This window comes from Galeopterus variegatus, unplaced genomic scaffold, assembly GCF_000696425.1.
Source record: "Galeopterus variegatus unplaced genomic scaffold, G_variegatus-3.0.2 Scaffold4939, whole genome shotgun sequence".
NCBI classification, from domain to species: Eukaryota; Metazoa; Chordata; class Mammalia; order Dermoptera; family Cynocephalidae; genus Galeopterus; species Galeopterus variegatus.
The window spans coordinates 63,897-72,873 of NW_007731050.1; the positions used below are offsets into that span (position 1 = coordinate 63,897).

General features: G+C 40.7%; 1 pseudogene; it reads right to left on the reverse strand.

Annotated features, from left to right (window-relative positions):
• Positions 1-6,605: 6,605 nt before the first annotated feature.
• The window catches only part of LOC103604051, a 7,261-nt pseudogene continuing 4,889 nt past the window's right edge, over positions 6,606-8,977 (reverse strand).

Genomic DNA, 8,977 nt, shown 5'->3' on the forward strand with positions numbered 1-8,977 from the left:
GTCACAAGCTTGTGCTTGGGTTAGCAAGAAAACCACAGGCTGTATTAGGGGCTTGTCTGGGATCGTCTTTTTACCCCTTTGAAACCGACCCTAAGGTTCACAGGACTACCTGAACCTCTAGGGGGGAATTCCTGAGAAGACTTTCCTTAGCCCCAGAAGTAAAGAACTTTTAGTGGCGCCATTGGACTTGGGTGAGTCAACTCTTTGGGGGAGGGAGGCTAGACTGGACACAGTTGCAAACGCCTCCTCCCAGGGTCCAATGAGAAGTCGTTGCGATCCGTTGGGGGTCTATTAGGCCCATTTGGTTCAATAAATTTCGGTGTGTCTATTGTTTGTCTAGATTTTAGAAACTGGTTTGTTTTCAGTCACTGTGTTGTTGTATTTTGTTCAGTTGTCTGTCTTGTCCTGGCCAGTTGTCCTCCCTTTTTATGAAACCGACATCAACTAGAAGTAATTTCCCATTTCTGCTGACTGTATGATATCCTTTGTGCCTTAAGCTTCCCTATAACCTAATTCTTCAATTTTATTCCAGGTCTTTTTGTCCCCAGTTTCCCTCCTCTCTTCCTCCACAGTTTCTTCCTCTTTCTCCTTTGTTTTCACTATAATAAGTATTTGCCATCCTACATCTTTATGTTTTATTACATTGATTGTCCTATTATTAACTATAGGGTTGATTTCCAGTGCATCAAAGGATAGTACCAACACAGAAAAGTTCTGCCTGGCATTTTTACACCTTTTGTCAATAACTTGTTTTCTAGAGACTTCACTGAGTCAGTGTGCCTTTTAGATTAATTTCCTGCCACAAGGGAAAATATTATTTGTTGACACTGTTTTGGTGGTACACTGTTGCCCTCTTCTGTTCACCCTTTAACTTCATTCTGACTATAGGAAAATTTTGCTCCAAGGTCTCCTTGGAGCCACCCCCCTTGCAGGCCATGTTAACTCATTTTCATTATTTCCAGAAAAGGGAGACTGGCTTGGGAGCTTCCGCCAACCCTCATGTCCTCAAAACCCTTTATGAATTAGAATGGCCACTGTCTTCCCCAATACCCACCATGATTGGGACCCTAACACCAATAGAGGTAAGGAAGATCTCGAGCGGTTCCACCAGACTTTGCTCCATGAGGTCCTAGCAGCAGCCCAGAAGCCTACATTTGTCTAAGGTTAATAAAATAGCTCAGCAACCTTCTGAGTCGCCAAGTGCTTTCCTTGAGCGACTCCTAGAGGCCTACCGAATCTATACACCCATAGACCCAGAGGTACCTGAAAATAAGGGAGCAATTAATTTGGCATTTGTAACTCAGTCAGCACCCTATATAAAACATAAACTACAAAAGCTTTTATTGTAAAAAAAAAATTTAAAAAGGCTCAGCTTTGTTCCCAAATAGTGACTTATCTGAAATATATTATAAATAATGAGAACAGAAAATTATCACCATAGCGCATAAAAACTATCTTAAACATACCCAAGCCAGAGACCAAAGGGCAGATCCGGGAATTTCTCAGGGCAGCTGGATATTGCCGATTAAGGATCCTCAATTTTGCTGAAGTAGCACAACCCGTATATGAAGCCACAAAGGGACCAGAAGAACAGATAAATTGGTCAGAGGCACAGCAGCAGGATTTTGATAACATAAAAACAGCCCTCACTCAGACTCCAGCTTTGGCACTGCCTAATCTCGAAAAGCCATTCACCCTGTTTATAGCCGAGAAAGGGGGAATAGCAAAGGGGATCCTAATGCAGGATTTGGGGTGCTGGAAGAGACCTGTGGCCTATTTGTCTCAAAAATTGGACCCAATGGTGCCTACGGGCTACTGCTGCTACAGCACTTCTAGTCAAGGAAGCCAATAAACTGACTCTGGGACAAACTTTAACCATTGTTTCCCCCCATGGGGTTAAGACCCTCCTAAAAACCCCAGCAGGCAGATGGATATCAGATGCCAGACTAACCCATTATCAGACTCTATTGCTTGATCCAGACCACATCAAATTCCACAGTCCAGTCACTGTCAACCTGGCAACCTTACTGCCTGATAGCGACCCTGTTCAACCTGCCCCTGTGCACAGTTGCCTTGAGATTCTGGTCACATTCCAAGGCACCCGGCCAGACCTAAAAGACACTCCCCTCCGGGAGACAGAACTAACTCTTTTCACAAATAGCAGTTTCATGATTAATGGAATTTCTTATGCAGGGGCAACTATAGTAACCACTGAAAATGTGCTATGGGCAGAAGCATTTGGATCTCAAAGTTTGGCACAACGAGCTTAACTTATTGCCCACACAAAAGGCCTCCAACTGAGCAAAGACAAGACGGTGAACATCCACACCAGCAGCAGGTATGCTTTTGCCGCTGTACATGTACATGGGGCCTTATATAAAAAAAGAGGCTTATTCACATCTGAGGGAAAATCTATCAAAAATGTGTCTGAAATTCTAGCACTCCTAGAGGCCATTTGGTTTCCAGCCAAAGTTGCAATAATTCATTGCAAGGCCCATCAAAGAGAAACCTCCAATAAAACAAAAGGAAATAATTTTGCCTACAAAATTGCAAAGAAAGTGGCTTTGCAGTCTACTGGAACAACAACAATGGCCCCAATACTGCCAATGCCACAATTACCAGAAAAGCCAACCTATTCATCACTTAATAAGGAAAAGGCGCTTTCTCGAGGGTTCCAAGAGGATAGAAACACTGGACGGTTCAAATCAAAGGATAAGACTTTATGGTTGCCCAAACATCTGGCCCTACGGTTGGGCCATAAACTCCATAAAGCCACCCATTTGGGGAAAACAAAGCTTCTTGAACTAATGAAACAATCTTTTGACTTTAACAATGCCTCTAAAATCATAGAGTCATTAACCCAGCATTGCCTCCTATGTGCCGAAGTGAACAGCAAACGAGTTCCACATCAATGGACTGGGACCCAACAAATAGGTAATTCTCCCAGAGAGCACTGGGAAATTGACTTCACTGAAGTTACATCTGGAAGGTATGGCTACTAATATTTACTTGTTTTGGTAAACACATATACTGGGTGGATCGAAACATTCCCAACCAAGTCTGAAACAGCCACAATAACAGTTAAAATTTTTTTATTTAAAATTGTTCCCAAATTCGGGCTTCCTTCAACCATCAGGTCTGACAATGGTCCTGCCTTCACGGCACAAATATCTCAAAAATTGGCTGATGCTCTGGGAATTGATTGGAAATTACATTGTACATATAGACCTAAAAGTTCAAGAAAAGTAGAGCAGATGAATAGAACCCTTAAGAAACCCTAACTAAGTTACACTTAGAAACTGGTGAGAATTGGGTAGACCTCCTTCCCTTTACATTATTAAGGGTCCGAAATTCCCCTTATAAACAGGGATTCACTCCTTATAAATCCTTTTTGGCCAGCCACCACCTTTGCTGCCTAAACTTACCACCAAGACTTGTCCTCAAAAATTCCCTTCCCCCATCTTGGGGGAACTTCAAGCCCTTTGGCAAGTTTGCACAGAAATCAGAAATAAACTTAGTACTAATCCTTCTTCCCCCAAGCAGGAACCACATCAAGCCAGCCCTCAACCTGGAGACCTTGTCCACATCAAAAATTAACTGCTAAATATCTCCAGCTTGGGTGGACGAACCTACCAAGTGATCCTCAGCACACCAACAACAGAAAAAGTGACCAAAAAAGATTCCTAGATCCATTGGACTCACACCAAACCGGCTCCTGAAGAAGAGACTCCAGAGGAATGCTGGACCATCCAACCTACCAACCAGCCAACTAAGATAAGACTCACAAAATGCTTTGGTTAGTTGCCTTGCACATTGTAACTCAAATGTTCTACTATACTATTAAAACCCCCCACACTGTTTATACTTTTACTTGGGAAATATCCCCGAGGAAAGCAAGCCGCTGATTGATAACACCCCTTAACTGCTGCAGTCTTTCCTAATTCACTTGTTTTTAACATATCTGATTTAATCACTACTCCCCCCCCTCCCGCCCAGGGTGTACTCACAAACCCATAGCAAAGATTCCGTAGAGTCACTAGAAAAGGGGGGAATGATAGTGTTAGCCAAGGTGAATGTTACAAGTAACATGAGAAAACCCATCTTTGTCCCAGTTGCAAAAACCAGTTGAACATTTCTGTACTCTGTAGCTCTGTGGTCACAAGCTTGTGCTTGTGTTAGCAAGAAAACCACAGGCTGTCAGCTCTCGACTCCTTCCTGTGTAGATGAGAAATAGGCTACATTTCTAAGACCCCTCCTCAGGCAACTACACTTCCTGCCCTTATACCCAGGTGTGATAAAGACCCTTATGCCAAAGGTTCTTTAATACATGTGTTTATGGGAAGTTTTATGCTCTGTGGAAACTTGCATATTTCAGCCTCTATAAGCCAGCTATGCTCACTTTTGCAGAACATCCTGTGTGCCTAACAGGATGTCACTAGCTGCCAGTTAAAGTTAACACAAGTAACACCATATTGTATAAAAAAAACATCCATTTTGTTTTTATTCAAGGAAGTAATAATGAGGGGGAGGAACGGGTGAAAAGACACTGCTAAAGGTTAACCTTAAAATTAGCTTATGTACTCAAGGCTTGCTTGCACTGGCTAAACTGTATCTGAAGCTTAAAGTTTGCCCACGCATGTTAAGATAAAAACCTTGAAGGAAAACGGTTCAGGGCCGTACTGATTAAATTGGCTAGCATGGTCCCAGCTGCCGGCAGTAAACTTTTTTCCAAATTTCCTAAATCAGTCTGCGAGGGTATTTATTCTTCCAGACGGTGATAACAATGTATATATCTATTATCTGTCTATCTTCTAGAGGATTGTGTTCAGGAAAATCTTGCCAAAATTCTCTTTAGCCCTATCCAGATAAGCTATACATCACTGAGAGACAGTTTGCTGGCATGGCATAACTGGTGCAGGTTCTGAAGTTGATGTCACAAATGAAAAGCACAAACATCGAAGCGGAGTGTGTCATAGATCTAGGAAGATGATCCCAGAATTGGATAACTCAGGGGCACGATGATGCCATCCAGAACCTAGGGACTTTCCATCTTTCCACTTGCTCCTTCTGGTCACAAGACAGCAGACACAGCTCCAGGAGTGGCATACTCAAACAAATGGATCCAAAGATGAAACGGCACTTTTTTTTTTTTTTTAGCATGTATTTATAAATGTTTTAAACAGAGAGGAAACTTTTTTCCAGAAGCTCTTCCTCTCCTAGGAGACTTTCCCTGCACCTCCTTTAGTGTTCAGCTACCTCCCCAACCCACCCGTAAACCAGTCACTGGTGAGGGAACTAGAGTTCTGGTAATTGATGCTGTGGTGCATGGAGGCAGGAACGGGCACTCTCTGGGGAGGGGAGATGGAAGGCTGGGTGCTGAGACTAATTCCAGCTCTGCCAGCGAGGACGAGGACGACGTGGTGACGTAAGCCATTGAGCAGCCCACCAGTGACGTTCCCCATGTGTGCCAGAGCATGGTAACCCTGCTCCTCTCATAGAGTTAATACCATTTGGCCTTCTCTTATCATTGTTTGTGAGCTATTTTATCCCTTTGGTTGAGTTTAGGTTCCTTGAGGATGGGGATTTACTGTTTTCAGCAGCGCACGGTGTGGCCCCTTGCCCTAGAGGGTGCTTAATAAATATCTACTCAATTGACTAGAATTGGCCCATGCCAATTAGATTAAAAGTTTCCTTATCTTTTTTTGTATTGAATCTAAATGCCTTCAGATTAAGTTATTTGTTTGAATATCGACACCCTGCCAGTAAAGTTATGTTTACTCACCCAGAAAATGATTAAGGGGCCTTAATCATAAAGGTACTGGAATAAAGTTCCTGTGGGTGCTGTGTAATATAAACCCTGTGAGACTGTTTATAATTCTGTGTGAGTGTAGGAGGAAAAAAGAATTCAAATATAAATATGAGTGGGAAAGAAAGCTCGTTTTGAGTCCATTTTATGAATCTGTTAACATTTTGAGAATGGTGCAATACAATGTATTATCCTAAAGATTATGAAGTGAAAGAAATGACTTGTGTATAAAATCACTGCAACTCTCCATGCCAACTTCCATTAATAAAATGCTACTTAAGAAAATGTATTACTTCAATAATTTTAAATTCTATACATTGTTGTATATATCACATAATTTAATTTTAAAAACCTTTCTTCCATAAAATGATATCAAAAGACCAGATTTTGATTACTGATGTGGTCTGAAGTATAAAGCCAGTTTTCCAAGTCCTAATTGGTTTTGTACTATAAACATTTTTCAGGAGTTCATCTTTTTCAACGTAAAGAATTTTTCTTCTGAACCTCCCATCACTTGGTTCAGTTTCAGTGATTTCACATCTCATAATTTTCCACTCTATCAGCTATAATAACTGGTATATAAACTTGCATGTTTTAAAAAGATTTGAGATAGTATAATTTACATTTTCCCTAAAAAATAAGTATAGTCCTTATTTGCCTGCCAAATAGTCAGTTTGTAGGTGTCAAAGTGCAGTTCTTACTTTACTCAAAAATACACATTTATATGTACTCTCAAGTGATGTAAAAATTTAGGTTTAGTTCAACACAGAAACATAAATGATTTTTTAAAATATTTTATTGTCTGCTAGAAGAACTCATTTTTAGTTACAGGATTTGCTAAGTGATTGTAGGCAAAATCCATCATTTGCTTGTGACATTCCTGAAAGCAACTGAAAAGTCTACTTCAGTTCTCCTGTCATGATCTGATCTTTTAATCCTGAAAAAAAAAATAGCAAATGGAGCAATTAAGATCATGTAGAAACATTCCTAGTGATTTTTAGTGATTTACAAACATTCACAATAACATACACGGCTGCAGTTTCATCAGACAATTTACGATCATAAAGTTGAACTCTATAATTTCCAAAGTTGTTTGTCATCTCATTGTCATTAGATACTAGGCCCTACCTTCATGACACTTAAAGCCTATTATTTGATAATGAAATAACAATTGCTACCTTTTATTGAATAGTTCCTGTATACTAGGCTTCGAGCTCATCATGTTATCTTACTATCTGCAAAACAACTCTGAGAAACTATCAATATTTGTACTCTAATTTTACACAGCAGCAAACTGAATTTTAAAGAGTTCAAACTACCTGTCCAAATCATGTTTGCTTAAATACCTCTGGCAAAGTGTGAACACATTATAAAGTTAACGGTGTTAATTATTAACATAAAAGTGATAAATTTATTTTTCCATGCAAAGACAGAACATGTACCTTAGAGTAGAATAATCAATGATAGGCACCACATTATTAGGGAATCAAACAATTTTCAAAAATTCTGTTCCATATATTCTCCATAAATATGCTCATAATTGTGAAGCAATATATGACATATACTGATTTTTTATTGAGAAGCTGTGGTATTTACAGTTGGACAGAGGCTTGAAAATTGTCTGATTTAGTCAATTTTCCCTACTTTAAAGAAAGGAAAACACCCATAAATGTGAAGTAACTCAAGTAATACTGCCTCCTCTTTGGGAGCAAATTCAGAACTGAAACCCTGGTGTCCTGGTTCCTCATCCAGGTAATTCCTACCTCACCACTCTCTGCTTCTCAGCAGCAGATCATCAATAGGATTTACAAGTGGGAATAACATTTGGATACACATACACAGTAGAATCACATAATGTCAAATACACAGAAGTGAGGATTTATTGATGTGGATAAGTGTCATCTTGACTATTCCTATCATTATAAGAGCTTCCTGTAACAGAAGAATGCTCTGCACTAAACTGTAGCAACTTTTTGGTTAAAGCTTAATCCTAGCCTTGCAATGTGATCTAAAAGTTTGTCTACTTTAACCCCATCCAAGTTACATTGAAAACTACTGTAGACAGGTAATCTTCCTTTAGGTCTTTAAAGAGATTTTTCACCTATCTTTTTTGTAGTGTGTTCAAATATTTGCACCCCCTCATTCTATAAAATTACCTTCCTCTTTTTTTTATCTTCACTGTAAATCTAGCCTATTTTTGCTAGTCAAACCTTCGAAATGTAAAGAGAATTGATACACCCTTGTAATATTGCCCTAAAAATTAATGGGTTTCAGTAATATATATTCTGGTAGGAATTCAGCAATTGTAGAATTTAAACCCACCATAAAGACTTCTGTCTGTATATAAAGTTACGACATACGCTTGGACTAATAGGATCACACTACACTGTAGTTACTGCGACGGTGACCCGTGGGTGGTTTGAGAACTTAGAACTCGGGGGTAATTTTGCTGTCCCGCATTCAGTGGATTTGTACCATAGTGGCTTCAAGGCATGCTCACCACTTCCTCCCGCTTGGTCTTGTCTGTTGCTGGCCACACTTCCAGAGACAGATGAGGAACCATAGGGGGCAGGTGCTGCATGGGGAACAGCGGAGGCAAAGGTGGCTGTGGCGGCAGGGGATGCATGGGGTGCACAGGAGGCTGGGGCTGCATGGGCTGGTGTGGCTGCGGCTGAACGGGCTGGGGCTGGTATGGTGGCTGGGCGGGCATTGGGATGTTTGACTGGTGGTGTTGGATTGGAGTCATGGAGTGCTGGCATCATTGGTTGCTGGGGGACCACGGGCTGCTGAGCTGGCACCACTGGGATGTGGTGATGAGGCTGCAGGGTGTGAGTCGGGGGGTGTTGTTGGGACAGCACGGGGATGACTTCGTGGTGCAGCCATCCACCCATGGGTTCTTAACCATAGGAAGGATACTGGTGAGGCTCAGTCGACTTCCAACTGAAGAAGTCCTCTTTTCTTTGCCATTATGACCACAAGAATATCTTATTCACTTTTTTCCTTTGCAAGAATTTCTAACTACGTACATAGATATGACCTTTTACAAACTAAATTTCCCATTAGTGTCTGTATGTGGAGTAGACATGATATTTTACTTAATCAGAAAATTTAGCTAATAATGCGCCTTAAAGAACTAGAAAAACAAGAACAATCCAAACCTAAAGTTAGCAG